The sequence below is a fragment of the Rana temporaria genome, unplaced genomic scaffold (assembly GCF_905171775.1).
Source record: "Rana temporaria unplaced genomic scaffold, aRanTem1.1, whole genome shotgun sequence".
Taxonomy (NCBI): Eukaryota; Metazoa; Chordata; class Amphibia; order Anura; family Ranidae; genus Rana; species Rana temporaria.
The window spans coordinates 22,481-39,029 of record NW_024404642.1 but is presented as its reverse complement, the minus strand read 5'-3'; positions in this window follow the sequence as shown (position 1 = coordinate 39,029).

The window sequence follows — 16,549 nt, the reverse complement described above, 5'->3', positions numbered from 1 at the left end:
AGGCGCGCACGCACGCCGCGAGCTCTGTGCCCGCGAGACCTGTCGACTCGCTGTCCACCGGTGTCCCGCGATCATGTCACGGAGCTGCAGAACTGGGAGATACCTATGTAAAGGCATTTCCCTGCTCTGCCTAGTGACAGGACAGTGATCTACTGCTCCCTGTCATTGGGAGCAGTGTCGTGTCACTTGTAGCCCAGCCCCCTCACAGTTAGAATCACTCCCTAGGACACACTTAACCCCTTCATCGTTCCCAAGTGGTTAACCCCTTCGCTGCCAGTGTAATTCACACCGTAATTGATGCATTTTTATAGCACTGCTCGCTGTATAAATGACAATGGTCTCAAAATGGTATCCGATGTGTCCACCGCAATATCGCAGTCACGATAAACACAGATCGGCGCCATTACTAGTAAAAAAAGAAATAATAAAAATGCCATAAAAGCATCCCCTATTTTGTAGACGCTGTAACTTTTGCGCAAACCAATTAATATACGCTTATTGTTTTTATTTTTATTTCTTTATCGTTACATCACGGGACACAGAGCGGCATTCATTACTATATGGGTTATATGGAGTACCTTCAGGTGTAGACACTGGCAATCTTCAAACAGGAAATGCCCCTCCCTATATAACCCCCTCCCATAGGAGGAGTACCTCAGTTTTTACGCCAGTGTCTTAGGTGTTAGTCATGGTTTAGCTTGCCTCCGCATCCTTGGGATTAGGTGAGCTACCGGTTCTGTCCAAAAAAGCCTGCGCGCTAAAGTGGTCAGTAACCGGACCCCAAACCCTTGGGGTATAGCCCATAATGCTTTCTTTTTAAGAGAGCTGGACCCTGGGCCCAGAACTTAGAAACCTTTGGGGCGCCTAATGTTTTCTGTTTGCCAGGGTGCTGTATGGGCCCAGGACAGTGGATCCTTCATGGAAGAAGAAGGTTCCCAGGGCCTGAAGGTCTAGACATCCCCACGGAGATGGGGGAAGATTGGACCTCTTGCTTGGCAAAGTCCTGCGGCATGGAGCAGGTAAGTAAGGGGAAAAACCTGCGGGGCTTGGCTCTTAGCAAGTTTTTTCTGGGAGGTCACAGGGGACATGCCTAAAGGTTATGCATTGCATCTGGCAAACCAGTCACATATCATGAAGATAGGATGGCTCTATATGTTATAGTTCCCCATAAAAAGTGACCTCCCTGGTAGTGTTGTAAAAGCTGTGAGTGGGGCCTTTTATGTACAAGTGTATGTGTGTGTCAGAGAGCTATGCTTACCTGCAAGCCTCCAGGCGATGCTCTATCCAGTCCTCTCCCTCATGCCTGCAAGGCAGGCAAAACGCTGACCTCCTCGTGTGTTCACAGGCCTGCGGCTGCAGGAACAGAGAGGCCCTTCCTCCCAACCCCCCGTCGCGGGCGCGCGCGCGGTGCGCGTGCACGTGTTATAGACGCATTTGGCGCCGTTTTAGCTGGGGGGGAAGGGCGGGTCAGTGGTTTAAAGGAAGGGGCGGCCCTTCCTTAGATGCCACAGCTCATTCATTTCTCTTAAGGGAGGAAGGACTGGAGGGAAGCACGGGCGCTGAGGACACACAGTGGCCAGAAAGAATAACATCTTCAGAAGATTGTGGTTTAGCCTAGGAATAGGCTGGTTTTCTTTTCCATCTCATAGTCTTTTCTTTGGCAATACTACTCAGGGGGATAGAATGTTTTTTCTTGCCTAGATTGAAAAAAAAAAAAAAAAAAAAAAAGGTGTCATCTAGGGTAGAGGAAACATTTTTTATTCCCCAAACAGGTGTTTGGGCATTTAACTATTATAAGTCCCAGGTACCAATAAGTAGCAGGTGTACCTCGGTATTGTACTATGGCATCAAGATCAGAGGGTACAAAAGGTGGGGATTCCCCCGCAGAGTCTGAGGTCTCGGATAGAGCTATGCCGCTGCTTTCCCCACAGGGAGCCGTTGGGCCATCGGGGTCTGGGGCTAGAGCTGACGCGAGTCAACCCAACCCTAAGGTGGTCACGGAAGAGGTGTTACTCGCCTCTTTAAATGAGATGCGGAGAAGCATGGGAGAAATGATAGCCGCAGCCATGCGGGGTAGTAAGCGGAATAGATCTCCGTCACCCGTGCGCGGACCCTCGGAAGAGGAGGTCCTTTCCTCGGGGAATTGGACGACCTCTTGGACAGAGACCAAGTAGGTTCAGGGATCGAAGATCCGGATACAGAGGAGTCTGGGGCAGTCTCCCTGAGGGAGAGCTGGTGGATTCAGGGCTTGACGGACTTGGTCCATAAGGCATTCAACCTGCCTGTACCAGATCTCCAGGTATCGACGGTTTCAGCTTTGGGCTCACTGAGGGCGCCTCAAAGCAGGGCTGTGTTTCCGATCCATCCTCTCTTAGAGGGAGTCTTGTTCCAAGAGTGGAACAAACCAGACAAGGTTTTCTTTCCACCTAAGAAATTTTCTGTCTTATATCCTATGGAAGAAAAGTTTTCCAAGAAATGGGCTTCTCCTGCAGTAGACGCAGCCATCTCATGTGTTAACAAATCGTTAACATGTCCTGTAGAAAACGTACAGGTTTTCAAAGATCCAGTTGATAGACGCTTGGAAGCCCTACTTAAGAACTCCTTCACTTCTGCAGGGGCAGTAGTACAGCCAGCCGTGGCTGCGATTGGAGTCGCTCAAGCTTTATCGGATCAATTTAAACAAATGCTTGAACTTATTCCTGCCGAGCAGGCAGAAGAATTTTCGGATGTCCCTAAAGCCATATGTTTTACGGTAGACGCAATCAAGGATTCTATCCAACAAGCGTCACGTTTATCATTATCCCTTATCCATATGAGAAGACTCTTATGGTTAAAAAAGCTGGGAGGCTGAGCCCCCATGCAAGAAGCTCCTGGCAGGGTTTCCCTTCCATGGAGGACGGCTCTTCGGAGAGGACTTAGATAAATACATTCAGACCATTTCAAACGGCAAGAGTACTCTCTTGCCAACTAAGAAGAGGGTTCAGGGGCCTGCGTTTAAACGACAGTCCTCCCCTGGGCAGGGGCCCTCTAATGCCAAGCAGTATCGACGGCCTCCTGCAAGAACAAACTTCGGCTTCAACAGCAGATCAAGAGGACAGGCTGTTAGGGGCAAGAGGCAGTGGTTTCGCAAGCCGGCAAAACCAGCCCCCAAGTCTACCTCATGAAGGGGCGCCCCCACCCACGAAGGTGGGGGGAAGGCTGCGACTCTTTTCGGAGATTTGGGAAGCCAGCATTCCCGACGAGTGGGTACGGTCTTCCGTGGCCACAGGCTACAAGCTAGAATTCCTAAGGTTTCCTCCTCCTCATTTCCAGGAGTCGAGGATTCCAAACGATCTGGAGAAAGGAGCCGCATTAAAGTCGGCTCTAGATCATCTACTTTCCCAGGAAGTGATAGTGGAGGTACCAGTCCTGGAACAGGGGCTGGGTTTCTACTCCAACCTATTCATCATCCCAAAGCCCAATGGAGATGTCAGGCCAATTTTGGACCTAAAGATGGTAAATGCATACTTAAAAATCCGCTCATTTCGGATGGAATCCGTGCGGTCAGCAGCTGCCACACTCCAAAAGGACGACTTCATGGCGTCCATAGACATAAAGGATGCCTACCTTCATGTTCCAATTTATCAGCCACATCAAAGATATCTACGCTTTATGGTGGCTTCGCGTCATTTCCAATTCGTGACACTTCCCTTTGGGTTGGCTACGGCCCCCCGGGTGTTCACGAAGGTTCTAGCTCCAATCCTAGCCAAGCTAAGGATCCAAGGGGTCACGATCCTAGCATACCTGGACGACCTCCTAGTCATAGACCACTCGTCTCCCGGCTTGGAACGAGCAGTGGCCCTCACGGTCCAATACCTCGAGAGGTTCGGCTGGGTCCTAAATCGAGAGAAGTCAGCATTCCAGCCCACAAGGCAGTTGGAATATCTCGGCATGAGATTAGACACAGAACAACAAGGGGTGTTCCTACCTCTGAGGAAGGTCAAAGCCATCAAGGAATTAATCCTACTGGTTCTAAGCAAGAAAGAACCGACTATTCGCCTATGTATGAGATTACTAGGCAAGATGGTGGCTACTTTCGAGGCGGTGCCATACGCCCAGAGCCACACTCGCATCCTGCAGGCAGCCATCCTGTCAGCATGGAGCAGAAGGCCACAGGCCTTGGATATCCCGTTGCCTCTCTCATCAAGAGTCCGACAAAGTCTGTGTTGGTGGTTAGACCCTCAGAATCTACTGAAGGGGAGGTCTTTCAGCCCAGTGGCTTGGAAGATAGTGACCACAGACGCCAGCCTGACGGGCTGGGGAGCGATTGTGGATGGTTCCACTCGCCAAGGTATTTGGACAAAGCCAGAGAAGCTTTTACCCATCAACATCTTGGAGCTCAGAGCTGTTCGACTAGCCCTCAGGGCTTGGACGTCGAAATTGCAGGGGCTCCCGGTGAGAATTCAATCAGACAATGCCACGGCAGTGGCATACATAAATCACCAAGGGGGGACCAGGAGTCAGGCCACTCAGAGAGAAGTGAGCTTGATTCTCCTATGGGCAGAGGCTCATGTGCCCTGCATATCGGCAATATTCATTCCCGGAGTGGACAACTTTCAGGCGGACTTCTTAAGCCGCCAGACTCTATGGCCGGGGGAATGGTCTCTGCATCCACAAGTCTTTCAAGCACTCTGCCAAAGATGGGGAGTGCCGGACGTGGATATCATGGCATCGAGACTCAACAAGAAACTAGACAGGTTCATATCCCGCTCAAGGGATCCGATGGCCTGCGGAACCGATGCGTTGGTTTGCCCTTGGCATCAGTTCAAACTTCTTTATGCGTTTCCCCCGCTCCAGTTACTACCCCGCCTGCTGCGCAGGATCCGGGTGGAGCACATACCAGTCATCCTGGTAGCTCCAGCATGGCCCAGAAGGCATGGTACTCACTAATCTTAAGGATGGTAGTGGGAGACCCTTGGACTCTTCCTCTACGGCCAGACCTGCTATCGCAAGGTCCGATCCTCCACCCTGCCTTACGGCATCTAAATTTGACGGCCTGGAAGCTGAATCCCTGATTCTCAGGGGTAGAGGTCTGTCTCAGAAAGTAATCTCTACCCTAATCAGAGCCAGGAAACCGGTCTCTAGGGTGATTTATTACAGGGTCTGGAAGGCCTATGTAGGCTGGTGTGAGTCCAAGCGATGGCTTTCTCGCAAATTTACCATCGATAGAGTATTAAGTTTTCTCCAGCTAGGAGTGGATAAAGGATTGGCATTAAGCACAATCAAAGGACAGATTTCTGCTCTGTCAGTGTGGTTTCAGCGGCCGCTGGCCACCCACTCGCTGGTTAAAACCTTCCTTCAAGGGGTCTTACGTATTAGACCTCCAGTTAAATCCCCGCTTTGTCCGTGGGATTTAAATCTTGTTCTGTCAAGTTTACAGAAACAACCGTTTGAGCCGTTGGCTGATATTCCTTTGGTTCTACTGACAAGGAAGTTAGTATTTTTGGTTGCCATAGTTTCCGCAAGAAGAGTTTCGGAGCTGGCAGCCTTATCCTGTAAGGAACCATATCTTGTTTTTCATAAGGACAGGGTCGTTCTCCGCCCTCATCCTTCCTTCCTTCCGAAGGTCATATCCAGTTTTCATTTGAACCAGGATTTGGTATTACCATCCTTCTTCCCTAAACCTACTTCCAGAAAGGAAGGGTTGCTGCATACCTTGGATATTGTCAGGGCCATGAAGGCCTATCTTAAAGCTACAAAGAAGATCCGGAAGACAGATGTGCTGTTCATTCTACCGGATGGGCCCAAGAAGGGGCAGGCAGCTGCAAAGTCCACCATTTCTAGGTGGATTAAGCAATTAATCACTCAGGCCTACGGCTTGAAAGGGTTGCCTCCTCCAGTATCATTAAAGGCTCATTCTACTAGAGCCATGGGCGCCTCCTGGGCAGCACACCACCAGATCTCTATGGCTCAAGTTTGCAAGGCGGCAACCTGGTCTTCTGTCCACACGTTTACAAAATTCTACAAGTTGGACGTAAGAAGGAATACTGATACTGCCTTCGGGCAGGCAGTGCTGCAGGCTGCAGTTTGAGACCCTCGGATTCCGGGGGCTCCTCTTTTTTTGAGTTAAATTTAAAATTTAAGATTATTTTTCTCAAATAAGTTGGATTTATTATGATTTGAGTATATCTCTAAATTAAATCCTTTTGTCTTGGAGATGTTCTCCCTCCCCTCATTGTAAGCATTGCTTTGGGACATCCCATATAGTAATGAATGCCGCTCTGTGTCCCGTGATGTAACGATAAAGAAAAAGAGATTTTTAATACAGCTTACCTGTAAAATCTTTTTCTTGGAGTACATCACGGGACACAGAGCTCCCACCCCTCTTTTGAGGACCATTTTGGGAGGCATACTGCTTGCTACAAAACTGAGGTACTCCTCCTATGGGAGGGGGTTATATAGGGAGGGGCATTTCCTGTTTGAAGATTGCCAGTGTCTACACCTGAAGGTACTCCATATAACCCATATAGTAATGAATGCCGCTCTGTGTCCCGTGATGTACTCCAAGAAAAAGATTTTACAGGTAAGCTGTATTAAAAATCTATTTTTTTTACCAGAAATATGTAGAAGAATGTGTATTGGCCTAAACTCATGAAAAACTTTTTTATATATACCGTATTTATCGGGGTATTGTGCGCTCCGGCGTATAGTGCGCACCCCTAAAGTGGACCCACAATTCCTATAAAAAAAAAAAACATTTTAGTACTTGCAGCTTTGTTGTCTTGCGCGGCGTCCATCGGCGGCCTCGTCGGGTCCATCTGCGGCTTCGGGTGTCCTCTTCGTAGGGTCCGGCGTCCTTCTGCGGTGTCCTCCCCGCTCGATCCCCGCTATCCCGCGCCGAGTTTGAACACTGCGCCGGCATATACCGAGCGCAGTATAGTCGGGCAGGCTCGGCTCCTCTCGCGCTCACGTCCAGGACGTGAGCGCGAGAGGAGCCGAGCCTGCCCGACTATACACGAGTGTACTGCGCTCGGTATATGCCGGCGCAGTGTTCAAACTCGGCGCGGGTATCGGCGTATATCGCGCACCCACGATTTTGCCCTGATTTTCAGGGCAAAATAGTGCGCGGTATACACCGATTAAATACGAAAAAAAAATAAATAAAAAAATATATATATATATATATATATATATATATATATATATATATATATATATATATATATATATATATATATATATATATATATATATATATATATATATATATATATATATATATATATATATATATATATATATATATATATATATATATATATATATAATTTCGTATTTATTTATTTGGGGATATTTATTATAGTAAAAAATATTCCCTTTTTTTTTTTTTTTTTTTTTTATATTGCAAAAAATGAAAAGGGATCAAATACCACCAAAAGAAATCTCTATTTGTGGGGGGGGAAAAAGGACGTAAATTTTGTTTTGGGTGCAACGTCGCACGACCGCGCAATTGTCAGTTAAAGCGAAGCGGTGCAGAATCGCAAAAAGTACTCTGGTCATTGGGCAGCCAGTTCTTCCGGGGGCTCAAGTGGCTTGTGTGAAAATCTGAACTATCCATGTGGAGTGGACCAATACTATAGGTAGTGGTTTTATCATCTAGAAGAATTTTTCGGCCATGGATGGAATGGAAGATGACTGCTCCTCGTTGTCTTTTGAGGATTCAGATTATGGATGGTTCTTGTTTTTTGTGTACGCAGAGATGTCGCAGCTCCTTACAATCCTCTGTCTGAGGCTGTGATCTGGTGATAATCGGGTGGAATTTTTTTACACCCCCTGCCTGTGAAACTTCGTCACGTAGAATGAGCTGCCATAGAGGGGAATAATCATCCAATTTAACCCCTTCTAGAGATGCACGCTTATGTTCGCACAGAGACCCAGCCATAGTAAAATGGCAGCTCTGGGCGAAAAGAAGTATGCCAGGGTTTGACAAATTTGCTTGGGATCTAGGAGCCAGCTAAAAAAGTTAGGAGCCAGAAAACACGCCCCGTCCCGACGAGCTTGCGCGCAGAAGCGAACACATACGTGAGCAGCGCCCGCATATGTAACGGTGTTCAAACCACACATGTGAGGTATCGCCGCGATTGGTAGAGCGAGAGCAATAATTCTAGCCCTAGACCTCCTCTGTAACTCAAAACATGCAACCTGTAGATTTTTTTAAACGTTGCCTATGGAGATTTTAAAGGGTAAAAGTTTGTCGGCATTCCACGAGCGGACGCAATTTTGAAGCGTGACATGTTGGGTTTGAATTTACTCGGCGTAACATTATCTTTCATAATATTAAAAAAAAAAAAGGGGATAACTTTACTGTTGTCTTTTTTTTTTAATTAAAAAAAAGTGTAATTTTTTCCCAAAAAAGTGAGCTTGTAAGACCGCTGCGCAAATACGGCATGACAGAAAGTATTGCAACGATCGCCATTTTATTCTCTAGGGTGTTAGGATAAAAAATATATATAATGTTTGGGGGTTCTAATTAGAGGGAAGAAGATGGCAGTGAAAATAGTGAAAAATTACATTAGAATTGCTGTTTAACTTGTAATGCTTAACTTGTAATACCAACGGCTCACCACCAGATGGCGCCAGCTCACAAAAAATATTTAATTTTTTTTATTTTTTTGCCCCCCTTCCAAGCCAAGTCGCCAGGACCCCATTTCTAGTCGCCATGGCGACCTGGCGCCCGGGATTTGTCGAGCCCTGATGCAAAGCCAATCATTAAATCCTCCTATAACATTTAAATTCATGCACACCTGTGTGTTTTGTAGCCCAAAGTTTTCAATTGTGGCTACTGACACTTATTGGATAATGTCTCTGAGATGTGAGGTCTTTTTGACCGCAAATCCCATATTTAAAGCGGAGGTTCACCCTAAAAAACATCTATGTACCATCCCATCCAGCATACTTGCGTCAGCTACAGTATGCTTTTTTTTTTTTTTGCGCTGTATTTACCGTTTAATCCTTCAGTTTCTTTTCAGACTCCCCGCAGGGAGTAGGCGTTCCTATGAAGAGGAGAAGATGATTGACGTCCGGCTATGGCGCGTCACGCGTTCCGAAAATAGCCGGACTAGGTCTCGGCTCTTCACGGCGCTATACGGCGCCTGCGCACGGACTAGGAGCTGTGACTGCGCGGGAGCCGTATACAGCCGAGTCCTATTTCGGCTATTTTCGGAACGCGTGACGCGCCATAGCCGGACGTCAATCATGTTCCCCTCTTCATAGGAACGCTTATTTCCCACGGGAGTCTGAAAAGAAACTGAAGGATTAAACGGTAAATACAGCGCAAAAAAAAAGCATACTGTAGCTGACGCAAGTATGCTGGACGGGATGGTATATAATTCTTTTAGGGTGAACCTCCGCTTTAAGAGGACTTGTCGTGTGTGTGTGTGTGTGTGTGTGTTTTTTTTTTCTTTTATATTCCAAGGGATGTTTGCATTCCTTGTAATAGGAATAAAAGTGACACTGTTCTTTAAAAATAAAAAAAGGTAAAATAAATAAGAAAAAAAAAATTCTTATTTATTTTTTATTTTTTTTATTTTTTACACTGTTCTTTAAAAAAGTGTAAAAGGTAAAATTTATAAGAATTTTTATTTTTTTTTTTTCTTATTATTTTATTTCTTATTTTATCTTTTTTTATTTTTTTACACTGTTCTTTATAATAATAATAATAATAAAAAAAGTGTCACTTTTATTTCTATTACAAGGAATGCAAATTGTTCTTAATACTAAGAAAAAAGAAAACTGCGCGTAGAAGTGAACACATATGTGAGAAGCGCCCGAATATGAAAACTGTGTTTAAACCACACATGTGAGGTATCGCCGCGATCGTTAGAGCGAGAGTAATCATTGTAGCCCTAGACCTTCTCTGTAACTGAAAGTATGCAACCTGTAGATTTTTTTTTTTTTTTTTTTTTTTTTTTTTTAAACGTTGCCCATGGAGATTTTTAAGGGTAAAACGTTGTCACCATTCCACGAGTGGGCGCAATTTTGAAGCGTGACATGTTTGGGTATCAATTTACTCGCGGGAACATTATCTTTCACAATATATAAAAAAAATTGGGCTAACTTTACTGTTGTCTTATTTATTTTTAATTGACCACTTAAGGACCGCTTAACGCCGATATACGTCGGCAGAATGGCACGGCTGGGCACAATCGCGTACCTGTACGTGATTGTATAATGCCCAGCTGTGGGTCGCGGGACTCGCGGACCCGATCGCCGCTGGAGTCCCGCGATCGGTCCCCGGAGCTGAAGAACGGGGAGAGCTGTGTGTAAACACACCTTCCCCGTTCTTCACTGTGGCGGCGTCATCGATCGTGTGTTCCCTTTTATAGGGAAACACAATCGATGACGTCACACCTACAGCCACACCCCCCCTACAGTTGTAAACACATATGAGGTCACACATAACCCCTTCAGCGCCCCCTAGTGGTTAACTCCCAAACTGCAATTGTAATTTTCACAGTAAACGATGCATTTTTAATGCATTTTTTGCTGTGAAAATGACAATGGTTCCAAAAATGTGTCAAAATTGTTCGAAGTGTCCGCCATAATGTCGCAGTCACGGTCGCCGCCATTAGTAGTAAAAAAAAAAAAATAATTAATAAAAATGCAATAAAACTATCCCCTATTTTGTAAACGCTATACATTTTGCGCAAACCAATCGATAAACGTTTATTGCGTGTTTTTTTTTTTTTTACCAAAAATAGGTAGAAGAATACGTATCGGCCTAAACTGAGGAAAACAATTGTTTTTTTATATATTTTTGGGGATATTTATTATAGCAAAAAGTAAAAAATATTTAATTTTTTTCAAAATTGTCGCTCTATTTTTGTTTATAGCGCAAAAATTAAAAACCGCAGAGGTGATCAAATACCACCAAAAGAAAGCTCTATTTGTGGGAAAAAAAGGACGCCAATTTTGTTTAGGAGCCACGTCGCACGACCGCGCAATTGTCAGTTTTTATTTTTTTTCTGTTTTTCTTTCCTCCCACTTCAGACTTAACCATTTACCGGAGGAAGGTAGCGAGACTTTCCCGCCATTCATTTGCCCAACAAGTCTCCTTCTGGTTTCGCATCATATGTGGAAGTTTTTTTTTTTTTTTTTTTCTGCTTTCCTTTTTTCCTTTTTTCTTATTCCTTTTTTTTTTTTTTTCTAACACTTTAACACTTTAGTACCTTCATACCCTTCCACCTCCCCTTCCCTCCCCACCCCCTGTACCGCCAGTTACCTTTCTGTATCTTATATTCAATCTTATTTTCTATCTTATTGTTTTCTTAAATTGTTTCCCGCCCTGAAAATCTAAATTATCTTACAAAATCATACCCTATGCCCCCATTAACTCCGCAAATACCATGGAATGTTTGAACTCTGACGGCCGCGCAATTGTCAGTTAAAGCGACGCAGTGCGGAATCGCAAAAAGGGGCCTGGTCCTTTAGCTGCATTTTGGTCCGGGTTTTTTCCCCCCCAAAAAAAGTGCACTTGTAAGACTACTGCGCAAATACGGTGTGACATAAAGTGTTGGAACGATCGCCATTTTGTTCTCTAGGTTGTTAGAAAAAAAATATGCATAATGTTTGGTGTTCTAAGTAATGTTCTAGCAAAAAAAAAAAGTTTTTAACTTGAACAACACATCTCAAAAAGTGTCTCAGGGCTTAAGTGGTTAAATTGCCCCACAAAACTCATAGCACATAACTGTGCTCCACACTAACGTGTTTTGTGCCGCTACCAAATGTCGTGATTTTCCCACACACTCCCGAATGCCATGGGACATTGCAATCTGCACTTCAAGAGTTTATAAATACCACAAGGATAAATATACAATGTGCTGTAAAAACATTTTATGTACTGTGAAGTTTAAATGAGGATAATTCTGATGTTTTTAAACCGGTTGATTAGAGTACAGAAATAACCACTTTTGAGCCAATGAGAAGTGTGCCCTGAGCAACCTAGCCATGGCCACCACCTTCTCCTCCTCCACCACCTTCTCCTCCACCTCCACCATCTTCTACTCCACCTCCACCACCTTCTCCTCCACCTCCACCATCTTCTACTCCACCACCACCATCTTCTACTCCACATCCACCATCTTCTCCTCCACCACCACCACCACCTTCTCCTCCACCACCTTCTCCACCACACCACCAACCACCTTCTCCTCCACCACCTTCTCCACCACCACCACCACCTTCTCCTCCACCACCACCACCCTCCACCACCACCACCACCTTCTCCTCCACCACCATCACCCTCCTCCACCACCACCACCACCATCACCCTCCTCCTCCACCACCCTCCACCACCACCCTCCTCCACCATCACCCTCCTCCTCCACCACCCTCCACCACCACCTTCTCAACCTCCTTCCTGCCTACCTCCTCCTCCTCCACCACCTCCTCCTCCTCTCCTCCTCCTCCTCCTCCTCCTCCTCCTCCTCCTCCTCCAGCCTCCACACCTTCTCCACCTCCATTCTCCACTCCATAACCCTCCAATCTAGTCTTCAGAACGAGGAGAACATCACCGCTGGACAGCCAAGGGATGTAATTGCCATCCCAGACACCCTAACATGGACATCCTCAAATAAGAAACCAATATCTCTGCAGTGAAGACTCTGGATCTGGGGGCCACATGACCAATGATTTAGTTAAAGAAGAACTCTGGGGGGGGGGATGCAAAGTGGTCCCTGAATGGTGGCTATGCCAAGCGACCCAGAAAATAGTGTAGATCATTGTAGTGACGGTGCCTATTACAGGGATACCCATCTTCCACAGGGATCCAACAGGTATGGCACTTACATTTAGTCCAATGCAACTCTCTAACAATTGCCATACCTAAACTTAAAACAAAACTTTTTTTTTTAACAGTTTATAACGGTGATCCCCCAACCTTTTTGGCATCGGTGACCGGCTGCCTGGAAGAAAATTGTGCCAAGGCCCGGCGAGGGGGGGCGTACGCACATGCGGGGGTAAGCGATTTTTCGCGGGCAATTTATCAGGGCAATAGCTGGTGTTCTGCTGTTGGCTCTTCAATCATCATAGCACCATGATTGGTATGGTGTCAGAATGATTGAAGCACTTTATTTCTTATATTACATTGTAATATAAATGAAATAGTTCAACTCACCATTATGCAGAATCAGTGGGAGCCATGAGCGTGTCACTTGCCATGTCGCCTGCCCCCCAGGTGAGGAATGTCACTTGCCACGTCACCTGCCAGTGCCACCAGATGAGGAATGCTACTTGCCACGTCACCTGCCAGTGCCACCAGATGAGAAATGCCACTTGTCACCTGCCAGTGCCACCAGATGAGGAATGCTACTTGCCACGTCACCTGCCAGTGCCACCAGATGAGGAATGCCACTTGCCACGTCACCTGCCAGTGCCACCAGATGAGGAATGCCACTTGCCACGTCACCTGCCAGTGCCACCAGATGAGGAATGCCACTTGCCACGTCACCTGCCAGTGCCACCAGATGAGGAATGCCACTTGCCACGTCACCTGCCAGTGCCACCAGATGAGGAATGCCACTTGCCACGTCACCTGCCAGTGCCACCAGATGAGGAATGCCACTTTCCACGTCACCTGCCAGTGCCACCAGATGAGGAATGCCATGTCACCTGCCTGTGCCACCAGATGAGGAATACCAATTGCTACATCACCTGCCAGTGCCAGCAGATGAGGAGTGCCATCTGACACATCACCTGCCAGTGCCACCAGATGTGGATTGTCACTGCATTCAGTCACTTGTCACTGGTTCAGTGGTCGTTGAGTGAGGGCAGGAGAGCGGAGATGCATGGCGGGCGATGAGAGATGTTATCTCTCTGCTCCTCGCCGCACCTCCAACATTCCACGCGCTGTGAGGGCGGAAGAGCAGTGATACTAGGTGGGGGCGGACATCTCTGTCTGCCAGCGCACTTCTCTCATCCGCCCGCCTGTCTGATCCACCGGGCTCTCACCTGCCCGCCTTACATTGTTATGCGACCCAGTAGTGGGCCGCGGCCCGGGGGTTGACGACCCATGGTTTAAGAAAAAACAATTATATTCCTGACACTTGCCGGGGACGTAACGGTCACATTCGTTGTGCTCTCAACCAAGTCATTAAATGGCTGGTGTCCTAACTAATCACATGGGCAACATATGTCATTTGAAGATCAAATAGTGGCAAAGATGGCAGCTCTACTGGGGACACTGATAATGAGGAAAACTACTGGGGACACTGATAATGGGGAAAACTCTACTGGGGACACTGATAATGGGGAAAACTCTACTGAGGACACTGATAATGGGGAAAAATATCCTAGGGACACTGATGATGGGGAGACTCTGCTGGAGACACTGATATAATGGGGAGACTCTGATGGGGAAATAGACGTGCAGATGTTTTTGGCCCCTGAATACTTGTAAAATCTACAATGTGGCCCTTGTGTTGAAAAGTTTGGAGACCCCTGCTCTAACTTAAGTGACCTGGAACAAGTATATAGACAAGAAGACCATAGTAAACTCTGAAGTCCTTATTTTAATGCTTGGTCCAGGTCTGTAAGGAAACTGGCATTTTTCATATGGGGAGCTCAAGCATGGAAGCCTTGACATTTGTCTTGTGTAAGGTGGGAAAACCCTAAAGTCCCAGGTGGCCAAGAACAGAGTCGAGAATTATGGCGGGAACATCTCTCTGTTGGAGTATCCAGGACATATAAGAAGCAGGGGTTGATTTGGACCAGAAGGGTCCTGGATGGCTTGGCCCTTGAAAACCAAATGCATACATTCTTGTATAAGCCTAGTTGTGATTGGTTCCTTTCAAAGCCCAATGTTCTACCGATTCTGGTCGGTCCTCCAGGATGTTGGCACTACTCTATGGATAAATTGGTGTTGTAGAGCTCTGTAGTGACTTCTGCTTCGGGGTGGGTCCATGAAGCGCTGGCTGTAGGTCATCGGTCTGCCAGGTTAAATAATGCTGGTGATTATTTGGCTATAAAAAGTTGGGCCTCAATCAGGTCACCCTAATTGATATGTAACCTCTGAGGGTAAAAGGAGTTAACATTTAAGGGGGCGTACCATCATCCAGGTATAGATATATAAAAGATTGGTTCTAAGGTACCCGAGCCAAAGAGCCAAGTGGGGTTTTTTTGGGACATAATTGGACTATCGCGGGTACTAGTAACATAGATAAATAGTGTATAGCAAATACAAGTAAATAATTGTAAAAAACGTTTTTATTGAATACAGTTGATAGCACAAAGGGGGGTACAAGGTTAAAAAAATACACAACAGTAAAGACCAAACATGGCCCAGTATAATGGTCCCCAGAAGGGGGGAGAAGCATAGTGGGTTGCAGGTCATATCAGGACATCTTGACTAGTTTCGTGGCTAACATGCCACTTCATCAGAAGAGTCTAAAACCCCCCCCACACACATGTGTAAGCGGGGGGGGGGCGGGTCACCACCTCAGAGGGTGCCGTGTAACGACCATGGGGCACGTGTATGGGCGAATGGACCCTACTTGGATACAAGGAAATGTAGTGCAAGTAGGGGGGGCCCGGGTACGGAAGCCCGGGTAGGGATTTCTCGAACCAGATGTACCCTCCACAAAGGGGAATCCATAGTGCTGGACCCCAAAAGGAGGGGGACCACAGAGGGTCCCATTATGGCATCAGGGTAGTGACGCCTACCAGTAACACTGTGAGCCAGGTAGGGCCACAGGGATCCCGGGGTCCAACATCCATTGCATATGGATCAATTGGTGTTGTAGAGCTCTGTAGTGACTTCTGCTTCGGGGTGGGTCCATGACGCGCTGGCTGTAGGTCATCGGTCTGCCAGGTTAAATAATGCTGGTCATTATTTGGCTATAAGAAGTTGGGCCTCAATCAGGTCACCCTAAAACTAGACATACAAGTGTCTCAGAACAGGTTGTCCAAGTTTATATTCAGCCACCGGTCTGGAGCAGAGGGATGTCCCTTCGGTGCCATTTTTCCGGTTGCTGTTTCGGGATTTATCCTCTCATTTGCTGGAATTAACACAGTAATGGTTCTAATTCCCCACACAATGCCACCCGAGACCTTTTGAGCCGGGCGCGGATTAACTGGAATAATTGAGAATGCAAATGTGGAGCCGTAAGGCACTTAGACTCTGAATATGAGCTTTAGTATGCCAGCCAACGATTCCCCCGAGAGCCGACGGTTGTCAGGCTGGAGAGATTTTGGGCCTCCAAAAGGTATGGGCTTGCTGGGTATGATGGCGTTGTGTTGCGTATTGCGGCGCCGTGTTCTCTTGTGTGTGATCTATGCCAAGTCCCCCAAAGCCTATTTTAGATGGCTCATAAAAATGAAACCTCTTTCCATTCACTGCACATTCCTCTGTTCATCTGAATTTTTTTGCCAGTTTTCTAATGAATAGTAGTTGGTCTCTCAATAGTCCTATCATAATACAGGGTAATGAAAACAAAAAATGCCTTATTCTCCGGCTTCCCACCATTAAAAATAACCAGTGGCACCAAATCTAGGTTGGAACGTGGAGGCAAATCGG